Here is a 25561-nt window from a genome sequence, read left to right as displayed (position 1 = left end):
CCTTGTCTAATTCGTTTGGAATCGAGCCAATGATAAGTGGTTTATGATTTCATGACAACTTCGGGTTTGTTGGTTTTTGGCGAATTGCCAGTCTAATTCGATTGGAATCGAGCCAATGAAAAGCAATTTTTGATTTCATGAAAACTTTGGGTTTGTTCATTTTTGGCGAATTGCTAGTCTAATTCAATTGGAATCGAGCCCATGAAAGGTGGTTTTTGATTTTATAATCACTTTGGGTTTGGTCGATTTCGGCGACTTGCTAGTCTAATTCGTTTGGAATCTAGCCAATGAAAATTGGCTTATGATTTCATGATAACTTCGGGCTTGTTCGTTTTTGGCGAATTGCTAGTCTAATTCAATTTGAATCGAGCCAATAAAAAGTGGTTTTTGATTTCATGATAACTTCGGTTTTGTTCGTTTTTGGTGAATTTCTAGTCTAATTCCATTGGAATCGAGCCAATGAAAAGTGGTTTTGATTTAACGATAACTTTGGATTTGTTCTTTTTTTTGTGAATTGCTACTCCAATTCGATTGGAATCGAGCCAATGAAAAGTGACTTTTGATTTCACGATAACTTCGGGTTTGTTCGTTTTGGTGAATTGCTAGTCTAATTCGATTGGAATCGAGCCAATGAAAAGTGGTTTTTGATTTCATGATAACTTCGGGTTAGTTCGTTTATGGCAAATTGCTAGTCTAATTCGATTGGAATCGAGCCAATGAAAAGTGCCTTTTGATGTCACGACAACTTCAGGTTTTGTTCATTTTTGGTGAATTCCTAATCTAATTCAATTTGAATCTAGCCAATGAGAAGTGGCATTGGATTTTATGATAACTTTGGGTCTTTTCATTTTTGACGAATTGCTAGTCTAATTCGAATGGATTCGAGCCAATGAAAAGTGGTTTTTGATTTCATGACGACTTCGGGTTTGTTCATTTTTGTCAAATTGCTAATCTAATTCGATTGGAATCTAGCCAATGAAAAGTGGCTTTTCATTTCATTAAAACTTCGGGTTTGTTCGTTTTTGCCAAATTGCTAGTTTAATTCGATTGGAATCAAGCCAATGATAAGCAATTTTTGGTATCATGAAAACTTCGGGTTTGTTCATTTTTGCCCAATTACTTGTCCAATTCGATTGGAATCGAGCCAGTGAAAAGTGGTTTTTGATTTCATGATAATTTCAGGTTTGTTCATTTTCGGTGAGTTGCTAGTCTAATTCGTTTGGAATCTAGCCAATGAAAAGTGTGTTATGATTTTATGATAACTTTGGGTTTGTTCGTTTTTGGCGAATTACGAGTCTAATTCGATTGGAATCGAGCCAATGAAAGTGTTTTTGATTTCACGATAACTTTGGGTTTGTTCCTTTTTGGAAAATTACTATTCTAATTCAATTGGAATCAAGCCAATGAAAAGTAATTTTTAATTTCATGATAACTTCGATTTTATTCGTTTTTGACGAATTTATAGTCTAATTCGATTGGAATCGAGCCAATTTTGATTTTATGATAACTTCGGGTTTGTTTGTTTTTGGCGAATTGCTAGTCTAATTGGATTGGAATCGAGCCAATGAAAAGTGGTTTTTGATTTCATGATAACTTCGATTTTATTCGTTTTTGACGAATTTATAGTCTAATTCGATTGGAATCGAGCCAATTTTGATTTTATGATAACTTCGGGTTTGTTCCTTTTTGGAAAATTACTATTCTAATTCAATTGGAATCAAGCCAATGAAAAGTAGTTTTTAATTTCATGATAACTTCAATTTTATTCGTTTTTGACGAATTGCTAGTCTAAGTCGATTGGAATCGAGCCAATGAAAAGAGGTTTTTGATTTCATGATAACTTCGGGTTTGTTCCTTTTTGGCAAATTGCTAGTCTAATTCAGTTGGAATGGAGTCCATGAAAACCAGATTTTGATTTCATGATAACTTCGGCTTTGTAGGTTTTTAGCAAATTGCGAGTATAATTCGATTGGAATCGAGCTAATGAAAAGGGGCTTTTGATTACATGTTAACTTCGGGTTTGTTCGTTTTTGGCAAATTACGAGTATAATTCGATTGGAATCGAGCTAATGAAAAGGGGCTTTTGATTACATGTTAACTTCGGGTTTGTTCGTTTTTGCCCAATTACTTGTCCAATTCGATTGGAATCGAGCCAGTGAAAAGTGGTTTTTGATTTCATGATAACTTCGGGTTTGTTCATTTTCGGTGATTTGCTAGTCTAATTCGTTTGGAATCTAGCCAATGAAAAGTGTCTCGAGATTTCATGATAACTTCGGGTTTGTTCGTTTTTGGCAAATTACGAGTCTAATTCGAGTGGAATCGAGCCAATGAAAGTGTTTTTGATTTCACGATAACTTCGGGTTTGTTCCTTTTTGGAAAATTACTAGTCTAATTCAATTGGAATCAAGCCAATGAAAAGTGGTTTTTGATTTCATAATAACTTCGATTTTATGAATTGCTAGTCTAATAAGTGGTTTTTGATTTCACGATAACTTCGGGTTTGTTTGTTTTTGGCGAATTGTTGGTCTAATTTGAATGGAATCGAGCCAATGAAAGAGGTTTTGATTTCACGATAACTTCGGGTTTGTTTGTTTTTGGCGAATTGTTGGTCTAATTTGAATGGAATCGAGCCAATGAAAGAGGTTTTGATTTCACGATAACTTCGGGTTTGTTTGTTTTTGGCGAATTGTTGGTCTAATTTGAATGGAATCGAGCCAATGAAAGAGGTTTTGATTTCACGATAACTTCGGGTTTGTTTGTTTTTGGCGAATTGTTGGTCTAATTTGAATGGAATCGAGCCAATGAAAGAGGTTTTGATTTCACGATAACTTCGGGTTTGTTTGTTTTTGGCGAATTGTTGGTCTAATTTGAATGGAATCGAGCCAATGAAAGAGGTTTTGATTTCACGATAACTTCGGGTTTGTTTGTTTTTGGCGAATTGTTGGTCTAATTTGAATGGAATCGAGCCAATGAAAGAGGTTTTGATTTCACGATAACTTCGGGTTTGTTTGTTTTTGGCGAATTGTTGGTCTAATTTGAATGGAATCGAGCCAATGAAAGAGGTTTTGATTTCACGATAACTTCGGGTTTGTTTGTTTTTGGCGAATTGTTGGTCTAATTTGAATGGAATCGAGCCAATGAAAGAGGTTTTGATTTCACGATAACTTCGGGTTTGTTTGTTTTTGGCGAATTGTTGGTCTAATTTGAATGGAATCGAGCCAATGAAAGAGGTTTTGATTTCACGATAACTTCGGGTTTGTTTGTTTTTGGCGAATTGTTGGTCTAATTTGAATGGAATCGAGCCAATGAAAGAGGTTTTGATTTCACGATAACTTCGGGTTTGTTTGTTTTTGGCGAATTGTTGGTCTAATTTGAATGGAATCGAGCCAATGAAAGAGGTTTTGATTTCACGATAACTTCGGGTTTGTTTGTTTTTGGCGAATTGTTGGTCTAATTTGAATGGAATCGAGCCAATGAAAGAGGTTTTGATTTCACGATAACTTCGGGTTTGTTTGTTTTTGGCGAATTGTTGGTCTAATTTGAATGGAATCGAGCCAATGAAAGAGGTTTTGATTTCACGATAACTTCGGGTTTGTTTGTTTTTGGCGAATTGTTGGTCTAATTTGAATGGAATCGAGCCAATGAAAGAGGTTTTGATTTCACGATAACTTCGGGTTTGTTTGTTTTTGGCGAATTGTTGGTCTAATTTGAATGGAATCGAGCCAATGAAAGAGGTTTTGATTTCACGATAACTTCGGGTTTGTTTGTTTTTGGCGAATTGTTGGTCTAATTTGAATGGAATCGAGCCAATGAAAGAGGTTTTGATTTCACGATAACTTCGGGTTTGTTTGTTTTTGGCGAATTGTTGGTCTAATTTGAATGGAATCGAGCCAATGAAAGAGGTTTTGATTTCACGATAACTTCGGGTTTGTTTGTTTTTGGCGAATTGTTGGTCTAATTTGAATGGAATCGAGCCAATGAAAGAGGTTTTGATTTCACGATAACTTCGGGTTTGTTTGTTTTTGGCGAATTGTTGGTCTAATTTGAATGGAATCGAGCCAATGAAAAGTGGCATTTGATTTCGTTATAACTTTGGATTAGTTCATTTTTGGCGAATTACTTGTCCAATTCGATTGGAATCGAGCCAGTGAAAAGTGGTTTTTGATTTCATGATAACTTCGGGGTTGTTCGTTTTTGGCTAGTTGTGAGTCTAATTCGATTGGAATCGAGCCAATGAAAAGAGGTTTTTGATTTCATGATAACTTCGTGTTTGTTCCTTTTGACGAATTGCGAGTCTAATTCGATTGGAATCGAGCCAACTAAAAGTGGCTTTGGATTACATTATAACTTCGGGTTTGTTCGCTTTTAGCGAGTTGCTAGTCTAATTCGATAGGAATCGAGCAAATGAAAAGTGGCTTTTGATTTCATGATAACTTCGTGTTTGTTTTTTTTTTTTGGCGAATTGCTGGTCTAATTTGATTGGAATCGAGGAAATGAAAAGTGGTTTTTTATTTCATGATAACTTCGGCTTTGTTTGGTCTTGGCGAATTGCTAGTCTAATTCGATTGGAATCGAGCCAAGGAAAAGTGGTTTTTGATTTCATGATAACTTCGATTTTATTCGTTTTTGGCAAATTTCTAGTCTAATTCGATTGGAATCGAGCCAATGAAAAGTGGTTTTTGATTTCATGATAACTTCGATTTTGTTCGTTTTTGGCGAATTTCTAGTCTAATTCGATTGGAATTGAGCCAATTTTCATTTCATGATAACTTCGGGTTTGTTCGTTTTTGGCGAATTGCTAGTCTAATTCGATTGGAATCGAGTCAATAAAAAGTGACTTTTGAATACATGATCACTTCCGGTTTTTTCATTTTTTGTGAATTCCTAGTCTAATTCAATTGGAATCGATCCAACGAAAAGTTGTTTTTGATTTCATGATAACTTCGGGTTCCTCCGTTTTTGGCGAATTGCTGGTCTAATTCGATTGGAATCGAGCCAATGAAAAGTGGTTTTTGATTTGGTGATAACTTCGGGTTAGTTCTTTTATGGCGAATCACTTGTCTAATTCGATTGGAATCGAGCCAACGAAAAGTGGCTTTTGATTTCACGACAACTTCAGATTTTGTTCATTTTTGGTGAATTGCTAGTCTAATTCGATTTGAATTGAGGCAATGAAAAGTGGCACTTGATTTCATGATAACTTTAGGTTTTTTCCTTATTGGCGAATTGCTAGTCTAATTCGATTGGAAACCAGCTAATGAACAGTGGTTTTAGATTTCATGATAACTTCGGGTTTCTTCATTTTTGGCGAATTCCTAATCTATTTCGATTGGAATCACGCCAATGAAAAGTGGCTTTTGATTTCATGATAACTTCGGGTTTGTTCATTTTTTGGCGAATTGCTAGTATTAATCGATTGGAATCGAGCCAATGAAAATCGATTTTTGATTTCATGACAACTTCGGGATTGTTCGTTTTGGCGGATTCCTAGTCTTATTCGATTGGAATCGAGCCAGTGAAAAGTGGATTTCATTTCATGATAACTTCGGGCTTTTTTGTTTTCGGCGACTTGCTAGTCTAATTCATTTGGAATCTAGCCAATGAAAAGTGGCTTATCGTTTCAAGATAACTTCGGGTTTGTTCTTATTTGACGAATTGCTAGTCTAATTCTATTTTAATTGATCTAATAAAAAGTGGTTTTTGATTTCATGATAACTTCGGGTTTGTTCATTTTTTGCGAATTGCAAGTCTAATTCGATTGGAGTCGAGCCAAAGAAAAGTGGATTTTGATTACTTGATAACTTCGGGTTTGTTCATTTTTGGCGAATGTCGAGTCTAATTCAATTGGAATCGAGCCAATGAAAAGTCGTTTTTGATTTCATGATAAGTTCGGGTATGTTTCTTTTTGGCAAATTGCTAGTCTAATTCGATTGGAATCGAGCTAATGAAAAGTAGTTTTTGATTTCATGATAACTTCGGGTTTGTTCGTTTTTGGCGAATCTAATTCGATTGGAATTGAGCCAATGAAAAGAGGCTTTTGATTACATGTTAATTTCGGGTTCGTTCGTTTTTGGTGAATTTCTAGTCTAATTCAATTGGAATCGACAAATGAAAAGTGGCTTTTGATTTCGTGATAACTTCGGGGTTGTTCGTTGTTAGTTAATAGCTAGTCTAATTCAATTGGAATCGAGCCAATGTATAGTTGATTTTGATTACTTGATAACTTTGGGTTTGTTCGTTTTTGGCGAATTGCTAGTCTAATTCGATTGGAATCGAGCCAATGAAAAGTGGTTTATGATTTCATGAAAACGTCGGGTTTTTTCATTTTTGGCAAATTGCTAGTCTAATTCGATTGGAGTCGAACCAGTGAAAAGTGGTTTTTGATTTCATTATAACTTCGGGTTTGTTCGATTTCGGTGACTTGCTAGTGTAATTCGATTGGAATCGGGACAATGAAAAGTGGATTTTGATTACATGATGATTTCGATTTTGTTCATTTTTTGAAAATTGCTAGTCTAATTCGATTGGAATCGATCCAAAGAAATGCGGTTTTTAATTTCGTTACAACTTCGGGATTGTTTGTTTTTGGCGAATTGCTAGTCTTATTCGATTGGAATCGAGCCAGTGAAAAGTGGTTTTTGATTTCATGATAACATTGGGTTTGTGCATTTTCGACGACTTCCTAGTCTAATTCGTTTGGAATTTAGCCAATGAAAAGTGGCTTATCATTTCATGATAAATTCGGGTTTGTTCGTTTTTGGCGAATTGCTAGTCTAATTCGATTTTAATCGATCTAATGAAAAGTTGTTTTTGATTTCATGATAACTTCGGGTTTGTTCTTTTTTGCGAATTGCAAGACTAATTTGATTTGAATCGAGCCAATGAAAAGTGGTTTTTGATTTCATGATAAATTCGGGTTTAATCGTTTTCGACGACTTGCTAGTCTAAATCGTTTGGAATCGAAGCAATTAAAAGTGGCTTATGATTTCATGATAACTTCGGGTTTGTTCATTTTTGGCGAATTGCTAGTCTAATTTGATTGGAATCGAGCCCATCAAAAGCAATTTTTGATTTCAAGAAAACTTTGGGCTTGTTCATTTGTGGTGAATTGCTAGTCTAATTCGATTGGAATCAAACCTGTAAAAAGTGGTTTTTGATTTCATGATAACTTCGGGTTTGTTCATTTTCGGTGACTTGCTAGTGTAATTCGATTGGAATCGAGCCAATGAAAAGCGGTTTTTTTATTTCATGACAACTTCGGGATTGTTCATTTTTGGCGAATTGCTAGTCTTATTTGATTGGAATCAAGCCAGTGAAAAGTGGTTTTTGATTTCATGATAACTTCGGGTTTGTTCGTTTTCAACAACTTCTTAGTCTAATTCGGTTGGAATTTAGCCAATGAAAAGTGGCTTATAATTTCATGATAACTTTGGGTTTGTTCATTTTTGGCGAATTGCTAGTCTAATTCGATTTTAATCGATCTAATGAAAAGTGGCTTTTGATTTCATGATAACTTCGGGGTTGTTCATTTTTTGCGAATTGCAAGTCTAATTCGATTTGAATCGAGCCAATGAAAAGTGGTTTTTGATTTCATGATAGCTTCGATGTTTAATAGTTTTCGATGACTTGCTAGTCTAAATCGATTGGAATCGAGCCAAAGAAAAGTGGATTTTGATTACTAGATAACTTCGGGTTTGTTCATTTTTAGCGAATGTTTAGTCTAATTCGATTGAAATCGAGCCAATGAAAAGTTATTTTTGATTTCACGATAAGTTCGGGCATGTTTCTTTTTGGCAAATTGCTAGTCTTATTCGATTGGAATCGAGCCAATGAAAAGTAGTTTCTGATTTCATGATAACTTCGGGTTTGTTCGTTTTCGGCGACATGCTAGTCTACTTCGTTTGGAATCGAGCCAATGAAAAGTGGTTTATGATTTCATGATAACTTCGGGTTTCTTCATTTTTGGCAAATTGCTAGTCTAAATTGATTGGAATTGAGCCCATGAAAAGCAATTTTTGATTTCATGAAAACTTCGGGTTTGTTCATTTTTGGCGAATTGCTAGTCTAATTCGATTGGAATAGAACCAGTGAAAAGTGGTTTTTGATTACATGATAACTTCGGGTTTGTTCATTTTCAGCGACTTGCTAGTGTAATTTGATTGGAATCGGGACAATGAAAAGTGGATTTTGATTACTTGATAACTTCGGGTTTGTTTGTTTTTGGCGAATTGCTAGTCTAATTCGATAGGAATCGAGCCAATGAAAAGCAATTTTTGATTTCATGACAACTTCAGGATTGTTCGTTTTTGGGGAATTACTAGCCTTATTCGATTGGAATCGAGCCGGTGAAAAGTGGTTTTTGATTTCATGATAACTTCGGGTTTGTTCGTTTTCGATGACTTTCTAGTCTAATTCGTTTGGAATTTAGCCAATGAAAAGTGGCTTATCATTTCATGATAACTTCGGGTTTGTTCGTTTTTGGCGAATTGCTAGTCTAATTCGATTTTAATCAATCTAATGAAAAGTGGTTTTTGATTTCATGATAACTTCGGGTTTGTTCATTTTTGGCGAATTTAATTCGATTGGAATCAAGCCAATGAAAAGAGGCTTTTGATTACATGTTAACTTCGGCTTTATTCTTTTTTGGCGAATCGCTAATCAAACTCGATTGGAATCGACCAATGAAAAGTGGCTTTTGATTTCGTGATAACTTTGGGTTTGTTCATTTTTGGATAATAGCTAGTCTAATTCGATTGGAACCGAGCCAATGAAAAGTGGATATTGATTACTTGATAACTTTGGGTTTGCTCATTTTTGGGGAATTGCTAGTCTAATTCGATTGGAATCGAGCTAATGAAAAGTGGTTTTTTATTTCATGATTACTTTGGGTTTGTTCATTTTCGGTGATTTGCTAATCTAATACGTTTGGAATCGAGCCAATGAAAAGTGGTTTATGATTTCATGGTAACTTCGGGTTTGTTCATTTTTGGCGAATTGCTAGTCTAATTCGATTGGAATCGATCCAATGAAAAAAAAAGTTTTGATTTCATGAAAACTTTGGGTTTGTTCATTTTTGACGAATTGCTAGTCTAATTCGATTGGAATTGAGCCAGTGAAAAGTGACTTTTGACTTCATGGTAATTTCGGGTTTGATCGTTTTCAGCGACTTTCTAGTCTAATTCGATTGGAATCGGGCTAATGAAAAGTGGATTTTGATTACTTGACAACTTCGGGTTTGTTTGTTTTTGGAGAATTTCTAGTCTAATTCGATTGGAATTGAGCCAATGAAAAGTGGTTTTTGATTTCATGATAACTTTGGGTTTGTTCGTTCTTGGTTAATAGCTAGTCTAATTCAATTGGAATCGAGCCAAAGAAAAGTGGATTTTGATTACTTGATAACTTCGGGTTTGTTCGTTTTTTGCGAATGTCTAGTCTAATTCGATTGGAATAGAGCCAATGAAAAGTTGTTTTTGATTTCATGAGAACTTTAGGTTTGTTCCTTTTTGGCAAATTGCTAGTCTAATTCAATTGGAATCGAGCCGATGAAAAGTGGTTTTTGATTTCATCATAACATCAGGTTCGTTCGTTTTTGGCGAATCTAATTCGATTGGAATCAAGCCAATGAAAAGAGTCTTTTGATTACATGTTAACTTTGGGTTTGTTCTTTTTTGGCGAATTGTTAATCAAATTCGATTGGAATCGACCAATGAAAAGTGGCTTTTGATTTTGTGATAATTTCAGGTTTGTTCATTTTAAGATAATAGCTAGTCTAATTCGATTGGAATCGAGACAATGAAAAGTGGATTTTGATTACTTGATAACTTTGGGTTTGCTCATTTTTGGCGAATTGCTAGTCTAATTCGATTGGAATCAAGCCAATGAAAAGTGGTTTTTTATTTCATGATGACTTTGGGTTTGTTCATTTTCGGCAACTTGCTAATCTAATTCGTTTGGAATCGAGCCAATGAAAAGTGGTTTATGATTTCATGATAACTTCGGGTTTGTTCATTTTTGGCGAATTGCAAGTCTAATTCAATTAGAATCGATCCAATGAAAGAAAAAGTTTTGATTTCATGAAAACTTCGAGTTTGTTCGTTTTTGGCGAATTGCTAGTCCAATTCGATTGGAATCAAGCTAGTGAAAAGTGGCTTTTGATTTCATGGTAACTTTGGGTTTGATCGTTTTCGACGACTTTCTAGTCTAATTCGATTGGAATCGGGCTAATGAAAAGTGGATTTTGATTACTTGACAACTTCGGGTTTGTTCGTTTTTGGGGAATTGCTAGTCTAATTCGATTGGAATCAAGCCATTGAAAAGTGGTTTTTGATTTCATGATAACTTTGGGTTTGTTCGTTCTTAGTTAATAGCTAGTCTAATTCGACTGGAATCGAGCCAAAGAAAAGTGGATTTTGATTACTTGATAACTTCGGGTTTGTTCATTTTTGGCGAATGTCTAGTCTAATTCGATTGGAATAGAGCCAATGAAAAGTTGTTTTTGATTTCATGATAACTTCGGGTTTGTTCCTTTTTGGCAAATTGCTAGTCTAATTCAATTGGAATCGAGCTAATGAAAAGTGATTTTTGATTTCATGATAACTTCGGGTTTGTTCGTTTTTGGCGAATCCAATTCAATTGGAATCAAGCCAATGAATCGAGCCAATTTTGACTTCATGATAACTTTGAGTTTGTTCATTTTTGGAGAATTACTAGTCTAATTCGATTGGAATCGAGCCACTGAAAAGTGACTTTTGATTTCGTGATCACTTTGGGTTTTTTCGTTTTTGGTGAATTTCTAGTCTAATTCGATTGGAATCGATCCAATGAAAAGTTATTTTTGATTTCATGGTAACTTCGGGTTTGTTCGTTTTTGGCAAATTTCTAGTCTAGTTCGATTGGAATCGAGCCAATGAAAAGTGATTTTTGATTTCATGATAACTTTGGATTTGTTCGTTCTTGGTTAATAGCTAGTCTAATTCGATTGGAATCGAGCCAAAGAAAAGTGAATTTCCATTACTTGATAACTTCGGGTTTGTTCATTTTTGGCGAATGTCTAGACTAATTCAATTGGAATGGAGCCAATGAAAAGTTGTTTTTGATTTCATGATAACTTCGCGTTTGTTCCTTTTTGGCAAATTGCTAGTCTAATTCAATTGGAATCGAGCAAATGAAAAGTGGTTTTTGATTTCATGATAACTTCGGGTTTGTTTGTTTTTGGCGAATTGCTTGTCTAATTCGATTGGAATCAAGCCAATGAAAAGTGGTTTTTGATTTCATGATAACTTCGATTTTTTTCGTTTTTGGTGAATTTCTAGTCTAATTCGATTGGAATCGAGCCAATTTTGACTTCATGATAACTTTGAGTTTGTTCATTTTTGGAGAATTGCTAGTCTAATTCGATTGGAATTGAGCCAATGAAAAGTGACTTTTGATTACATGATCACTTTGGGTTTTTTCGTTTTTGGTGAATTTCTAGTCTAATTCGATTGGAATCGATCCAATGAAAAGTTATTTTTGATTTCATGATAACTTCGGGTTTGTTCGTTTTTGGCGAATTTCTAGTCAAGTTCGATTGGAATCGAGCCAATGAAAAGTGATTTTTGATTTCATGGTAACTTCGGGTTAGTTCGTTTATGGCGAATTGCTTGTCTAAATCGATTGGAATCAAGCCAATGAAAAGTGGCTTTTGATTTCACGACAACTTTAGCTTTTGTTCATTTTTGGCGAATTGCTTGTCTCATTCGATTTGAATGGAGCCAATGAAAAGTGGCTTTTGATTTCACGATAACTAAGGGTTTTTTCGTTATTGGCGAATTGCTAGTCGAATTCGAGTGGAATCGAGCCAATGAAAAGTGGTTTTAGATTTCATGATAACTTCGAGTTTCTTCATTTTTGACGAATTCCTAATCTATTTCGATTGGAATCGAGCCAATGACAAGTGGCTTTTGGTTTCACGACAACTTCGGGTTTTGTTCATTTTTGGTAAATTGCCAGTCCTATTCGTTTTGAATGGAGCCAATGAAAAGTGGCACTTGATTTAATGATAACTTTAGGTTTTTTCATTTTTGGCGAATTGCTTGTCTAATTCGATTGGAATCGAGCCAATGAAAAGTGGTTTTAGATTTCGTGAAAACTTCGGGTTTCTTCATTTTTGGCGAATTTCTAATCTATTTCGATTGGAATCGAGCCAATGAAAAGTGGCTTTTGATTTCATGATAACTTCAGGTTTGTTCGTTTTTGGCAAATTTCTAGTCTAATTCGATTGGAATCGAGCCAATGAAAAGCGGTATTTGATTTCATGATAACTTCATGATTGTTCATTTTTGGCGAACTTCTAGTCTTATTCGATTGGAATCGAGCTAGTGAAAAGTGGTTTTTGATTTCATGATAACTTTGGGTTTGCTCGTTTTCGACGACTTGCTAGTCTAATTCGTTTGGAATCTAGCCAATGAAAAGTGGCTTATCATTTCATGATAACTTTGGGTTTGCTCGTTTTCGACGACTTGCTAGTCTAATTCGTTTGGAATCTAGCCAATGAAAAGTGGCTTATCATTTCATGATAACTTCTGGTTTGTTCGTTTTTGGCGAATTGCCAGTTTAATTCGATTTTAATCGATCTAATGAAAAGTGGTTTTTGATTTCATGATGACTTCGGGTTTGTTCATTTTTTGCGAATTGCAAGTCTAATTCGATTTGAATCGAGCCAATGAAAAGTGGTTTTTGATTTCATGATAAATTTTTTCGACGACTTGCTATTCTAAATCGTTTGGAATTGAGCCAATTAAAAGTGTTTTATGATTTCAAGATAACTTCGGGTTGTTCATTTTTGGCAATTGCTAGTCTAATTCGATTGGAATCGAGCCAATTAAAAGTGGTTTTTGATTTAATGATAACCCTGGGTTTGTTAGTTTTTTGTGAATTGCTAGTCTAATTCGATTGGAATCGAGCCAATTAAAAGTGGTTTTTGATTTAATGATAACCCTGGGTTTGTTAGTTTTTTGTGAATTGCTAGTCTAATTCGATTGGAATCGAGCCAATGAAAAGTGATTTTTGATTTCATGATAACTTTAGCTTTGGTTGTTTTCGACGACTTGCTAGTCTAATTCGTTCGGAATCGAGCCAATGAAAAGTGGTTTATGATTTCATGATAACTTTGGGTTTGTTCCTTTTTGGCGAATTGCTGGTCTAATTCGATTTGAATCGAGCCAATGAAAAGTGGTTTTTGTTTTCTTGATAACTTCGAATTTGTTCATTTTGGTGAATTGCTAGTCTAATTCGATTGGAATTGAGACAAAGAAAAGTTATTTTTGATTTCAAGATAACTTCGGGTTTTTTCGTTTTTGGTTTGTGGCTAGTTTAATTCGATTGGAATTGAGCCAATGAAAAGTGGATTTTGATTACTTGATAACTTTGACTTTGTTCATTTTCGACTACTTGCTAGTCTAATTCGTTTGGAATCGAGCCAATGAAAAGTGGTTTATGATTTCATGATAACTATTGGTTTGTTCGTTTTTAGTGAATTGCTAGTCCAATTCGATTGGAATCGAGTCAATGAAAAGCAATTTTTGATTTAATGGAAACTTCGGGTTTGTTCATTTTTGGCGAATTGCTAGTCTAATTCGATTGAAATTGAGCCAGTGAAAAGTGGTTTTTGATTTCATGATAACTTCGGGTTTGTTCATTTTCGGCGACTTGCTAGTCTAATTCGTTTGGAATCTAGCCAATGAAAAGTAGCTTACGATTTCATGATAACGTCGGGTTGTTTATTTTTGGCAATTGCTAGTCTAATTCGATTGGAATCGAGCCAATTATAAGTGGTTTTTGATTTAATGATAACTTTGGGTTTGTTCGCTTTTTGTGAATTGCTAGTCTAATTCGATTGGAATCAAGCCAATGAAAGGTGGCTTTTTATTTAATGATAATTTCGGGTTGTTCGTTTTTGGCGAATTGCTAGTCAAACTCGATTGGAATCGAGCCAATGAAAAGCGGTTTTTGGTTTCATGAAAACTTCGGGTTTGTTTGTTTTGGCAAATTACTAGCCTAATTCGATTGGAATCGAGCCAGTGAAAATTGGTTTTTGATTTCATGATAACTTCGGGTTTGTTCATTTTCGGCGACTTGCTAGTCTAATTCGTTTGGAATCTAGCCAATGAAAAGTGGTTTATGATTTCATTATAACTTCGGGTTTCTTCATTTTTGGCGAATTGCTAGTCTAATACGATTTGAATCGAGCCAATGAAAAGTGGTTTATGATTTCATGATAACTTCGGGTTTGTTCGTTTTTGGCGAATTGCTAGTCTAATTCGATTGGAATCGAGCCAAAGAAAAGTGGTTTTTGATTTAATGATAACTTTGGGTTTGTTCATTTTTTGCGAATTGCTTGTCTAATTTGATTAGAATCGAGCCAATGAAAAGTGGCTTTTGATTTCATGATAACTTTGGGTTTGTTTATTTTGGTGAATTGCTAGTCTAATTCGATTGGAATCGAGCCAATGAAAAGTGGTTTTTGATTTTATGATAACTTCGGGTTTGTTCGTTTTAAGCGAAATGCGAGTCTTATTCGATTGGAATCAAGCCAATTAAAAGTGGATTTTGATTACATGATAACTTCGGGTTTGTTCGTTTTTGGCGAGTTGCTAGTCTAATTCGATTGGAATCGACCAAATGAAAAGTGGCTTTTGATTTCATGAGAACTTCGGGTTTGTTTGTTTTTGGCGAGATTCTAGTCTAATTTGATTGGAATCGAGCAAATTTAAAGTGGTTTTTGATTTCATGATAACTTCGTGTTTGTTTATTTTTGGCGAATTGCTAGTCTAATTCGATTGGAATCGAGCCAATGGAAAGTGGTTTTTAATTTCATGATAACTTCGACTTTGTTCGTTTTTGGCAAATTTCTAGTCTAATTCGATTGGAATTGAGCCAATTTTGATTTCATGATAACTTCGGGTTTGTTCATTTTTGGCGAATTGCTAGTCTAATTCGATTGGAATCGAGCTAATGAAATGTGACTTTTGATTACATGATCACTTCAGGTTTTTTCGTTTTTGGCAAATTCCAAGTCTAATTCGATTGGAATCGATCCAATGAAAAGTTGCTTTTGATTTCATGATAACTTCGAGTTTGTTCGTTTTTGGCGAATTGCTATTCTAATTCGATTGGAATCGAGCCAATGAAAAGTGGTTTTTTATTTCATGATAACTTCGGGTTAGTTCGTTTATGGCGAATTGCTTGTCTAATTCGATTGGAATCAAGCCATTGGAAAGTGGCTTTTGATTTCATGATAACTTCAGGTTTTATTCATTTTTGGCGAATTGCTTGTCTATTTCGAATTGAATTGAGCCAATGAAATGTGGCACTTGATTTCATGATAACTTTGGGTCTTTTAGTTATTGGCGAATTGCTAGTCTAATTCGATTGGAATCGAGTCAATGAAAAGTGGTTTTAGATTTCATTATAACTTCGGGTTTCTTCAATTTTTGCGAATTCCTAATCTATTTCGATTGGAATCGATCCAATGAAAAGTGGCTTTTGATTTCATGATAACTTCGGGTTTGTTTGTTTTGGCGAGTTGCTAGTCTAATTTGATTGTAATCGAGCAAATGTAAAGCGGTTTATGATTTCATGATAACTTCGTGTCTGTTTGTTTTTGGCGAATTGGTAGTCTAATTCGATTGGAATCGAGCCAATAGAAAGTGGTTTTTGATTTCATGATAACTTTGATTTTGTTCGTTTTTTGCGAATTTCTAGTCTAATTCAATTGGAATCGAGTCAATTAAAAGTGACTTTTGATTACAGGATCACTTCGGATTTTTTCGTTTTGGCGAATTCCAAGTCTAATTCGATTGGAATCGATCCAATGAAAAGTTGTTTTTGATTTCATGATAACTTCGGGTTTGTTCTTTTTGGCGAATTGCTAGTCTAATTCGATTGGAATCGAACCAATGAAAAGTGGTTTTTGATTTTATGATAACTTCGGGTTAGTTCGTTTATGGCGAATTGCTTGTCTAATTCGATTGGAATCAAGCCATTGAAAAGTGGCTTTTGATTTAACGATAACTTCGGGTTTTATTCATTTTTTTCGAATTGCTAGTCTAACTCGATTTGAATTGAGCCAATGAAAAGTGGCACTTGATTTCATGATAACTTTGGGTCTTTTCGTTCTTGGCGAATTGCTGGCCTAATTCGATTGGAATCGAGCCAATGGAAAGTGGATTTAGATTTCAAGATAACTTCGGGTTTCTTCATTTTTGGCGAATTCCTAATCTATTTCAATTGGAATTGATCCAATGAAAAGTGGCATTTCATTTCATGATAACTTCGGGTTTGTTCGTTTTTGGTGAATTGCTAGTCTAATTTGATTGGAATCAAGCCAATGAAAAGCGGTTTTTGATTTCATGACATTTTCGGGATTGTTCGTTTTTGGCGAATTGCTAGTCTAATTCGATTGGAATCGAGCCAGGGAAAAGTGGTTTTTGATTTCATGATAACTTCGGGTTTGTTCATTTTCGTCGACTTGCCAGTCTAATTCGTTTGGAATCTTTCTAATGAAAAGTGGCTTATCATTTCATGATAACTTCGAGTTTGTTCCTTTTTGGCGAATTGCTAGTCTAATTCGATTTTAATTGATCTAATGAAAAGTGGTTTTTGATTTCAAGATAACATCGGGTATGTTCGTTTTTTGCGAATTGTAAGTCTAATTCGATTTGAATCGAGCCATTGGAAAGTTGTTTTTGATTTCATGATAACTTCAGGTTTAATCGTTTTCGGCAACTTGCTAGTCTACATTGTTTGGAATCGAGCCAACAAAAAGTGGTTTATGATTTCATGATAACTTCAGGTTGTTCATTTTTGGTGAATTGCTAGTCTAATTCGATTGGAATCAAGCCAATGAAAAGTAATTTTTGATTTAATGATAGCTTTGGGTTTGTTTGTTTTTTGTGAATTGCTAGTCTAATTCGATTGGAATCGAGCCAATGAAAAGTGGTTTTTGATTTCATGATAACTTCGAATTTGTTCGTTTTCGACGACTTGCTAGTCTAATTCGTTTGGAATCGAGGCAATGAAAAGTGGTTTTTGATTTAATGATAACTTCGGGCTTGTTTGTTTTTTGCGAATTGCAAGTCTAATTCGATTGGAATCGAGCCAATGAAAAGTGGTTTTTGATTTCATGATAACTTCGGGTTCGTTCGTTTTCGACGACTTGCTAGTCTAATTCGTTTGGAATCGAGCCAATGTAAAGTGGTCTACAATTTTGTGATAACTTCGGGTTTCTTTGTTTTTGGCGAATTTCTAGTCTAATTCGATTGGAGTCGAGCCAATGAAAAGTGGTTTTGATTTAATGATAACTTTGGGTTGGTTCATTTTTTGCGAATTGCTAGTCTAATTTGATTGGAATCGAGCCAATGAACAATGGCTTTTGATTTCATGGTAACTTCGAGTTTGTTCGTTTTGGTGAATTACTAGTCTATTTTGATTGGAATCGAGCCAATGAAAAGTGGTTTTTGATTTCATGATAACTTCGGGTTAGTTCGTTTATGGCGAATTGTTTGTCTAATTTGATTGGAATCGAGCCAATGAAAAGTGGCCTTTGATTTCACGACAACTTCGGATTTTGTTCATTTTTGGTGAATTGCTAGTCTAGTTTGATTTGAATCGAGGCAATGAAAAGTGGCATTTGCTTTCATGATAACTTTGGGTTTTTTCGTTATTGGGGGAATTGCTTGTCTAAATCGAATTGAATCGAGATAATGAAAAGTGGTTTTTGATTTCATGTCTACTTCGAGTTTGTTCATTTTTGTCGAATTGCTAATCTAATTCCATTGGAACTGAGCCAATGAAAAGTGGCTTTTGATTTTATGAAAGCTTCGGGTTTGTTTGTTTTTGGCCAATTGTTAGTCTAATTTGATTGGAATCGAGCCAATGAAATGCGGTTTTTGGTTTCATTAAAACTTCGGATTTGTTCATTTTTGTCAAATTTCAAGTCTAATTCGATTGGAATCAAGCCAGTGAAAAGTTATTTTTGATTTCATGATAACTTCGGGTTTGTTCATTTTCGGTGACTTGCTAGTCAAATTCGTTTGGAATCTAGCCAATGAAAAGTGGCTTATGATTTCATGAAAACTTCGGGTTTATTCGTTTTTGTCGAATTGCTAGTCTAATTCGATTGGAATCGAGCCAGTGAAAAGTGGTTTTTGATTTCATGATAACTTAGGTTTGTTCGTTTTCGATGAATTGTAAGTCTAACTTGATTGGAATCGAGCCAATGAAAAGTGGGCTTTGATTTCTTGATAACTTCGGGGTTGTTTGTTTTTGGCGAATTGCTTGTCTAATTCGATTGGAATCGAGCCAATGAAAAGAGGGCTTTGATTTCTTGATAACTTTGGGGTTGTTTGTTTTTGGCGAATTGCTAGTCTAATTCGATTAAATCGAGCCAATGAAAAGTGGTTTTTGTATTTCATGATAACTTCAGGTTTGTTCCTTTTTGGCCAATTGTGTCACGCCCCAAAATTAACATTGATATCTATACACAGCCTAGATATAGAATTTTACATATATTTTTTTTCAAGTTTGATAACTTCTAATCACATGTGACATGATCATATAACATATCGAAACCTAAAATCACATCGCCATAATCCAACATATATATTCTGAGCTTATGAACATGTCTGCAGGCCATTTCAAAAGTATACTATATAGGATTCCAAAATATAACCCAACAGATAGTAGCCTACAAAATAACCCTACAGGTCGTCATCCATGTACATCGAACTCTAGAATCCTGTAGGTGCTCCACAACTAACCATGCCCTCTATGTAGTTCCATGCTCACCTACAATGCAAGAACTATAAGCCAATGTTTAGTAAGCAAAATCATGCATGTCCTGAACATGAGTAATAACGACATATGACCATGCCATATACTTTAAATATCATGATAAAAAAAAAATCATATTTCAATATTCGTCAAAGTCGACTAGAAATCATTTCACTTGAAATCTTTCATTTCATTGGGCCCTTGACCCACCTACTATGCACCAGATAGAGCTCTGCATAATATCAATATCAATAATCAAATGGCCAATATGAAATCGACACCGATGAGTGGACCATCCTCTTGTGACCACTAGAGGCTCATCCCCTGACTATCCCTATGATCACCCAAGAAGTTTCCCACCTGGCAGTGCCAATTATCATAATATCACAAGGGCACAATCGAGTGGTCCGCCCTCCCGTGATCACCAAAGGCCCATCCCCTATCTACCTCTGCAATTACCCAAGAAGTAGCACCAGCAATGCCAAACATATCACATAAGCATGCCTCACATGCCTCGGTGCCCTAGTAGTGGTCAATAAAACATTTATAATGAAACTCACTTTGAAATCATGTTTTGCATGCAGGATTTTCAACCATGTCACATGTCGTGCATGCATATGAAAATACTCATCAATGATGTATTTAATGAAAATCGACGTCAATAGGTTTCGCAACCTCATACTCAATGATCGTAACCACCATATGATGTGCTATAAGCCCCTTATCAAAGTTATTTATATATTTCAATATTACTATGTCACATATACTAGGTTCTTGCATCGCAGTTGTAAATGGATTTTCACTTACCTTTCACCTTTGTGTGTGCAAGCTTCTATGGAGATTAGATCAATATCCTTTTTCACTCGAAGTTGGAAAATCACCTGCATTACCATTTAATATTAAAGGGAATCCTCAATTTAATAACCTTAACGCAAAAAATCCTAAAATACATCCCTTCTCACCAAAATAATTTAGACGGAATCATCATTTCAAGTTACCAATGACACTACAAACTTATCCCATAAATCTCGCTATTTCTCGAGACAAATTATGAACGTCAACATCATCCAATTGTTGTTGACAACCTAGTACCCTTAGAATCTATTTTCTAGGCCCAAGAGATGATTAATGTACATGTAAAGGGTGAAATCATATTAAACACAAAATTGGACAGAATCTGTTTTCAGATTTCCCTTGCCGTCCAATTATTTTTCCAATCCCTTTTCACCCCCTCATCTATATCCAATGACTCCGAAATTTTTACCATATTTCTATAACATGTATGTGAAGGTAATCATCCTCTAAAGTCGTGACAAGTAAAGTGTTCTCAGCCTCAAAATAGTCCATTTCTACAACATTAAAATCAGACAGTTTCCATTGTGACAGTTTTCGGTTTCTATTTTATTAGCATGTTACCAATCGGATTTCAGGCTATTAGAAGGCCATTTATATCCTCATAAATATCATTTAAAAACATTCATTTACATAGATACAAGTTATATCTTAAGTATTATCCAAAATCAAAGTTTAAACCATCCAAATTCATCAATCAACACATCTCTATTTCTGTTGGTTTCTTTCGGGTTCTTGTACTTGATTACCCGTCTTTTTGACATCATAAAATCATCAAGAGCCCTTATAATTAACCTCAAGTAAGTTTAGAGGTTTAAAATATTATAAAACACCCAAAAGGACTAAAGAAAAACTTCAAAACCGTGACTTTAACTAACCTTTACAAACTGCAATCCCAGCTTCTTACTTTTCTATCTCTCTTTGCTTCCTTTGCTCTCCCTTTCACTTGGGGATATATTTAGAGGTTTAAATTTCTTATCCAAGAGATGTATAAGTAGCCTCAAGGGTTGGAGTCGTGAATGATGCTTAAGGATGAAGGAAAGTGTAATTAAAAGACAAGTATCATCAAAACATGAGCTGTCCAAGCAGGAGGTGTATTCATGCAGCAAACTTTGACCTTTCCCTTACCTTATATGGAGGCATATGTGTCTTATAAGATGTATATATATCTAATATAAAGTGATAATGATTTAGGAGACGTGCTGGAAGTCTTAAGACTGAAGGAATTAAATGTTAGATTGACAAGTTTTCACAAGGTAAGTAGGAGGTGTCTCCGTTGCAGCAACATTTGACTTTCTTACTATTATCTTTGGATCCATTTATGATATAAAATATATATATTCGTCCTATATTCAGTTCTTAGGGAGTATGACACGAAATTGATGCCTTAATCCCAAAGGAATTGGGTGTTAACATGACAACTATCCCAAGCATGAGGTGTCCAAGCACGATGTGTCTTCATTGCAGCCATACTTGACTTTCAACCATTATATTTGGATGCATTTGTGAATTTTAAGATTTATATCCATCCTATATTAAGTACTTAGGGAGTAGACACGAGATTGATGCCTTAAGGTTGAAGGAATTGAGTACTAAAATGATAAACATCCCAAGCGCGAGGTGTTCAAGCATGAGGTGGTCACTTGTACCAAAAATCTGATTTTATATCTATCTTTGCAGGCACAAACCAAGTATCCTTGGCTTATTTTGGCATGTTTAAAATCCATTTCACCTGTCCTAAGATCCCAAAGTATTTTATAGAGTTAATTTCTCAACCGTTCATTTAATTTCTTACCCGATTCTCAACCGATTTCAACAATTCGCACCTCAATATTTATAATGTCATATGAGACATATATTATTGCGTTGTGATCATTTCATTTCATGCCTCACATTCCAAATGTGTCAATTACCTATCTAGGGTTTAAGATGACCTCGATCCACCGAATGGAAAGCTTGAACCTTTGTCGATACTAATTTCTGACCTTTTCGATTTCCATTACTTACCAAGCTAATCTTCAGCACTTAGTTAACCTAATTTTTCTCTCATAGCTCAATGTGAAATTCACTACTTAGGTTAAGGAGTCAAAGATCATCATTATATAAAGATTTTAAAGTCTCGATGATCAAACACACGTTTTTAAGAGAAAGCAATTAGGAAATTGATGCAAATGAAAATGTAATTAGCATGGAATGCATGAATCTTATTGGCCAAATGTAGAACGTGAAGTTCTGGGTATTACAAATTGCTAATCTAATTCGATTGGAATCGAGCCAATGAAAAGTGGTTTTGATTTCATGAATACATCGGTCTTGTTCATTTTTGGTGAATTGCGAGTCTAATTCGATTGGAATCAAGCCAATGAAAAGAGGCTTTTGATTACATGTTAACTTTGGATTTGTTCATTTTTGGTGACTTGCTAGTCTAATTCGATTGGAATCGAACCAATGAAAAGCGGCTTTTGATTCATGATAACTTCAGGTTTGTTACTTTTTGGTGAATTGCTAGACTAATTCGATTGGAATCAAGTCAACGAAAGGTAGCTTTTGATTTCACTATAACTTCGGGTTTGTTCATTTTTCGTGAATTGCTAGTCTAATTCGATTGGAATCAAGCAAAAAAAAAAGTGGTTTTTGATTTCATGATAACTTTGAGTTTGTTCATTTTTGGCGAATTGCTAGTCTAATTCGATTGAAATCGAGCCAATGAAATTTGGTTTTTGATTTCATGATAGCTTCAGGTTTGTTTGTTTTCGACGAATTGCTAGTCTAATTCGATTGGAATTGAGCCAATGAAAAGTGGCTTTTGATTTCATGATAACTTTGGGCTTGTTCGTTTTTGGCGAATTGTTAGTCCAATCAATTGGAATCGAGCCAAGGAAAAGTGGCTTTTGATTTCATGATAACTTCGAGTTTGTTCGTTTTTGGCAAATTGCAAGTCTAACTCGATTGGAATCGAGCCAATGAAAAGTGGGATTTGATTTCATGATAACTTCAGGTTTGTTCATTTTTGGCGAATTGCTTATCTAATTCGATTGGAATCGAGCTAATGAAACGTGGCTTTTGATTTCATGTTAACTTCGTGTTTGTTCATTTTTGGCGAATTGCTAGTCTAATTCGATTGGAATCAAGACAATGAAAAGTGATTTTTGATTTCATGATAACTTCAGATTTTTTCATTTTTGGCAAATTGCTAATCTAATTTGATTGGAATTGAGCCAATGAAAAGTGGTTTTTGATTTCATGAAAACTTCAGGTTTGTTCATTTTTGGTAATTGCGAGTCTAGTTTGATTAGAATCGAGCCAATGAAAAGAGGCTTTTGATTGCAAGTTAACTTTAGGTTTATTCATTTTTGGCGACTTACTAGTCTAATTTGATTGGAATCGAGCTAATGAAAAGTGGCTTTTGATTCATGATAACTTCAGGTTTGTTCATTTTTGTCGAATTGCTAGACTAAGTCGATTGGAATCGAGCCAACGAAAAGTGGCTTTTGATTTCACTATAACTTTGGGTTTGTTCATTTTTCGCAAATTGCTAGTCTAATTCGATTGGAGTCGAGCCAAAGAAAATTGGTTTTTGATTTCATGATAATTTCGGGTTTGTTCATTTTTGGCGAATTACTAGTGTAATTCGATTGGAATTGAGCCAATGGAAAGTGGCCTATGATTTCATGGTAACGTCGAGTTTATTCATTTTTGGCGAATTGCTAGTCTAATTTGATTGGAATCAAGCCAATGAAAAGTGATTTTTGATTTCGTGATAACTTCGGGTTTGTTCATTTATAGCGAATTGCTAGTATAATTCGATTGGGATGGAGCCAATGAAAAGTGGTTTTTGATTTCATGATAACTTTGGGTTTGTTCGTTTTTGGCGAATTGCTAGTCTAATTCATTTGGAATGGAGCCAATTAAAAGTGGTTTTTGATTTCATGATAACATATGGTTCATTCATTTTTGGCGAATTGCTAATCTAATTCATTTGGAATGGACCCAATTAAAAGTGGCTTATGATTTCTTTATAACTTCGGGTTTGTTCATTTTTTGCGAATTGCTCGTCTAATTCGATTAGAATCGAGCCAATGAAAAGTGGCTTTTGATTTCATGATAACTTCAGAATTTTTCGATTTTAGCGAATTGGTAGTCTAATTCGATTGGAATTGAGCCAAAGAAAAGTGGTTTTTATTTTATGATAACTTTGGGTTTGTTCATTTTTCGTGAATTACTTGTCTAACTCGATTGGAATTGACCCAATGAAAAGTGGATTTTGATTACTTGATAACTTCGAGTTTGTTCATTTTTGGCGAATTACTAGTCTAATTCGATTGGAATCAAGCCAATGAAAAGTGGCTTTTGATTTAATGATAACTTCGGGTTTTTTCATTTCGGTGAATTGCTAGTCTAATTTGATTGGAATCGAGCCAATGAAAAGTTGTTTTTGATTTCATGATAACTTTGTGTTTTTTCATTATTGGTTAGTGGCTAGTCTATTTCGATTGGAATCGAGCAAATGAAAAGTGGATTTTGATTACTTGATAACTTCGTGTTTGTTCATTTCTTGTGAATTGCTAGTCTAACTCGATTGGAATCGAGCTAATGAAAAGTGGTTTTTGATTTCTTGATAACTTTGGCTTTGTTCATTTTTGGCGAAATGCTAGTCTAATTCGATTGGAATCGAGCCAGTGAAAAGTGGTTTTCGATTTCATGATAACTTCAGGTTTGATCATTTTCGACGAATTACTAGTCTAATTCGATTGGAATCGAGCCAATGAAAAGTGGCTTTTAATTTCATTATAACTTCGGGTTTGTTCGTTTTTGGCAAATTGATAGTCTAATTCGATTGGAATCGAGCCAATGAAAAGTTACCTTTGATTTCATGATAACTTCGGATTTGTTCATTTTTGGCGAGTTGATAGTCTAATTCGAATGGAATCGAGTTGATGGAAAGTGGGCTTTGATTTCACGATAACTTTAGGTTTGTTCATTTTTTGAGAATTGCTAGTCTAATTCGATTGGAATCAAGCCAATGGAAAGTGGCTTTTGATTTCATGATTCTTCAGGTTTGTTCGTTTTCGACGAATTGCTAGTCTAATTTGATTAGAATCAAGCCAATGAAAAGTGGGTTTTGATTTCATGATAACTTCAGGTTTGTTCATTTTTGACGAATTGCTAGTCTAATTCGATTGGAATCGAGCCAGTGAAAAGTGGTTTTTGATTTCATGATAACTTCGAGTTTGTTCGTTTTTGGTGAATTTCTAGTCTAATTCGAATGGAATCAAGCCAATGAAAAATGGCTTTTGATTTCATTGCAACTTTGGGTTTGTTCATTTTTTGCGAATTGCTAGTCTAATTCAATTTGAATCGAGCCAATGAAAAGTGGGGTTTGATTTCATGATAACTTCGGGTTTGTTCGTTTTTGGTGAATTACTAGTCTAATTCGATTGGAATCGAGCCAATGAAAAGTGGATTTTGATTACATTATAACTTCGGGTTTGTTTATTTTTGACGAATTGCGAGTCTAATTGGATTGGAATCGAGCCAATGAAAAGTGGATTTTGATTACTTGATAACTTCGGGTTTGTTCATTTTTGGTGAATTGATAGTCTAATTCGATTGGAATCGAGCCAATGAAAAGTGGTTTTTGATTTAATGATAACTTTGGGTTTATTCATTTTTTGTGAATTGCTAGTCTAATTTGATTGGAATCGAGCCAATGAAAAGTAGCTTTTGATTTCATGATAACTTCGGGTTTTTTTATTTTAGTGAATTGCTAGTCTAATTCAATAGGAATCGAGCCAATGAAAAGTTGTTTTTGATTTCATGATAACTTTGGGTTTGTTCATTTTTCGTGAATTGCTTGTCTAATTCGATTGGAATCGAGCCAATGAAAATTGGATTT

At 34.8% G+C, this 25561-nt stretch overlaps 1 long non-coding RNA gene across 1 annotated transcript; it reads right to left on the bottom strand.

Moving 5' to 3' along the window:
• Window positions 1-18566: 18566 nt before the first annotated feature.
• LOC111383648 lies at window positions 18567-20783 on the bottom strand. Its single transcript, XR_002700775.1, has 3 exons — window positions 20544-20783; window positions 19621-19694; window positions 18567-18828 (listed from the first exon to the last, which is right to left on the bottom strand). It is a non-coding gene; the product is annotated as an uncharacterized LOC111383648 (long non-coding RNA).
• Window positions 20784-25561: the final 4778 nt, after the last annotated feature.

The sequence above is a fragment of the Olea europaea genome, unplaced genomic scaffold (genome assembly GCF_002742605.1).
Source record: "Olea europaea var. sylvestris unplaced genomic scaffold, O_europaea_v1 scaffold273, whole genome shotgun sequence".
In the NCBI taxonomy this organism is placed as follows: domain Eukaryota; kingdom Viridiplantae; phylum Streptophyta; class Magnoliopsida; order Lamiales; family Oleaceae; genus Olea; species Olea europaea.
The sequence above is the reverse complement of the archived record's forward strand: the minus strand, read 5'-3'. Positions and strand labels throughout refer to the sequence as shown.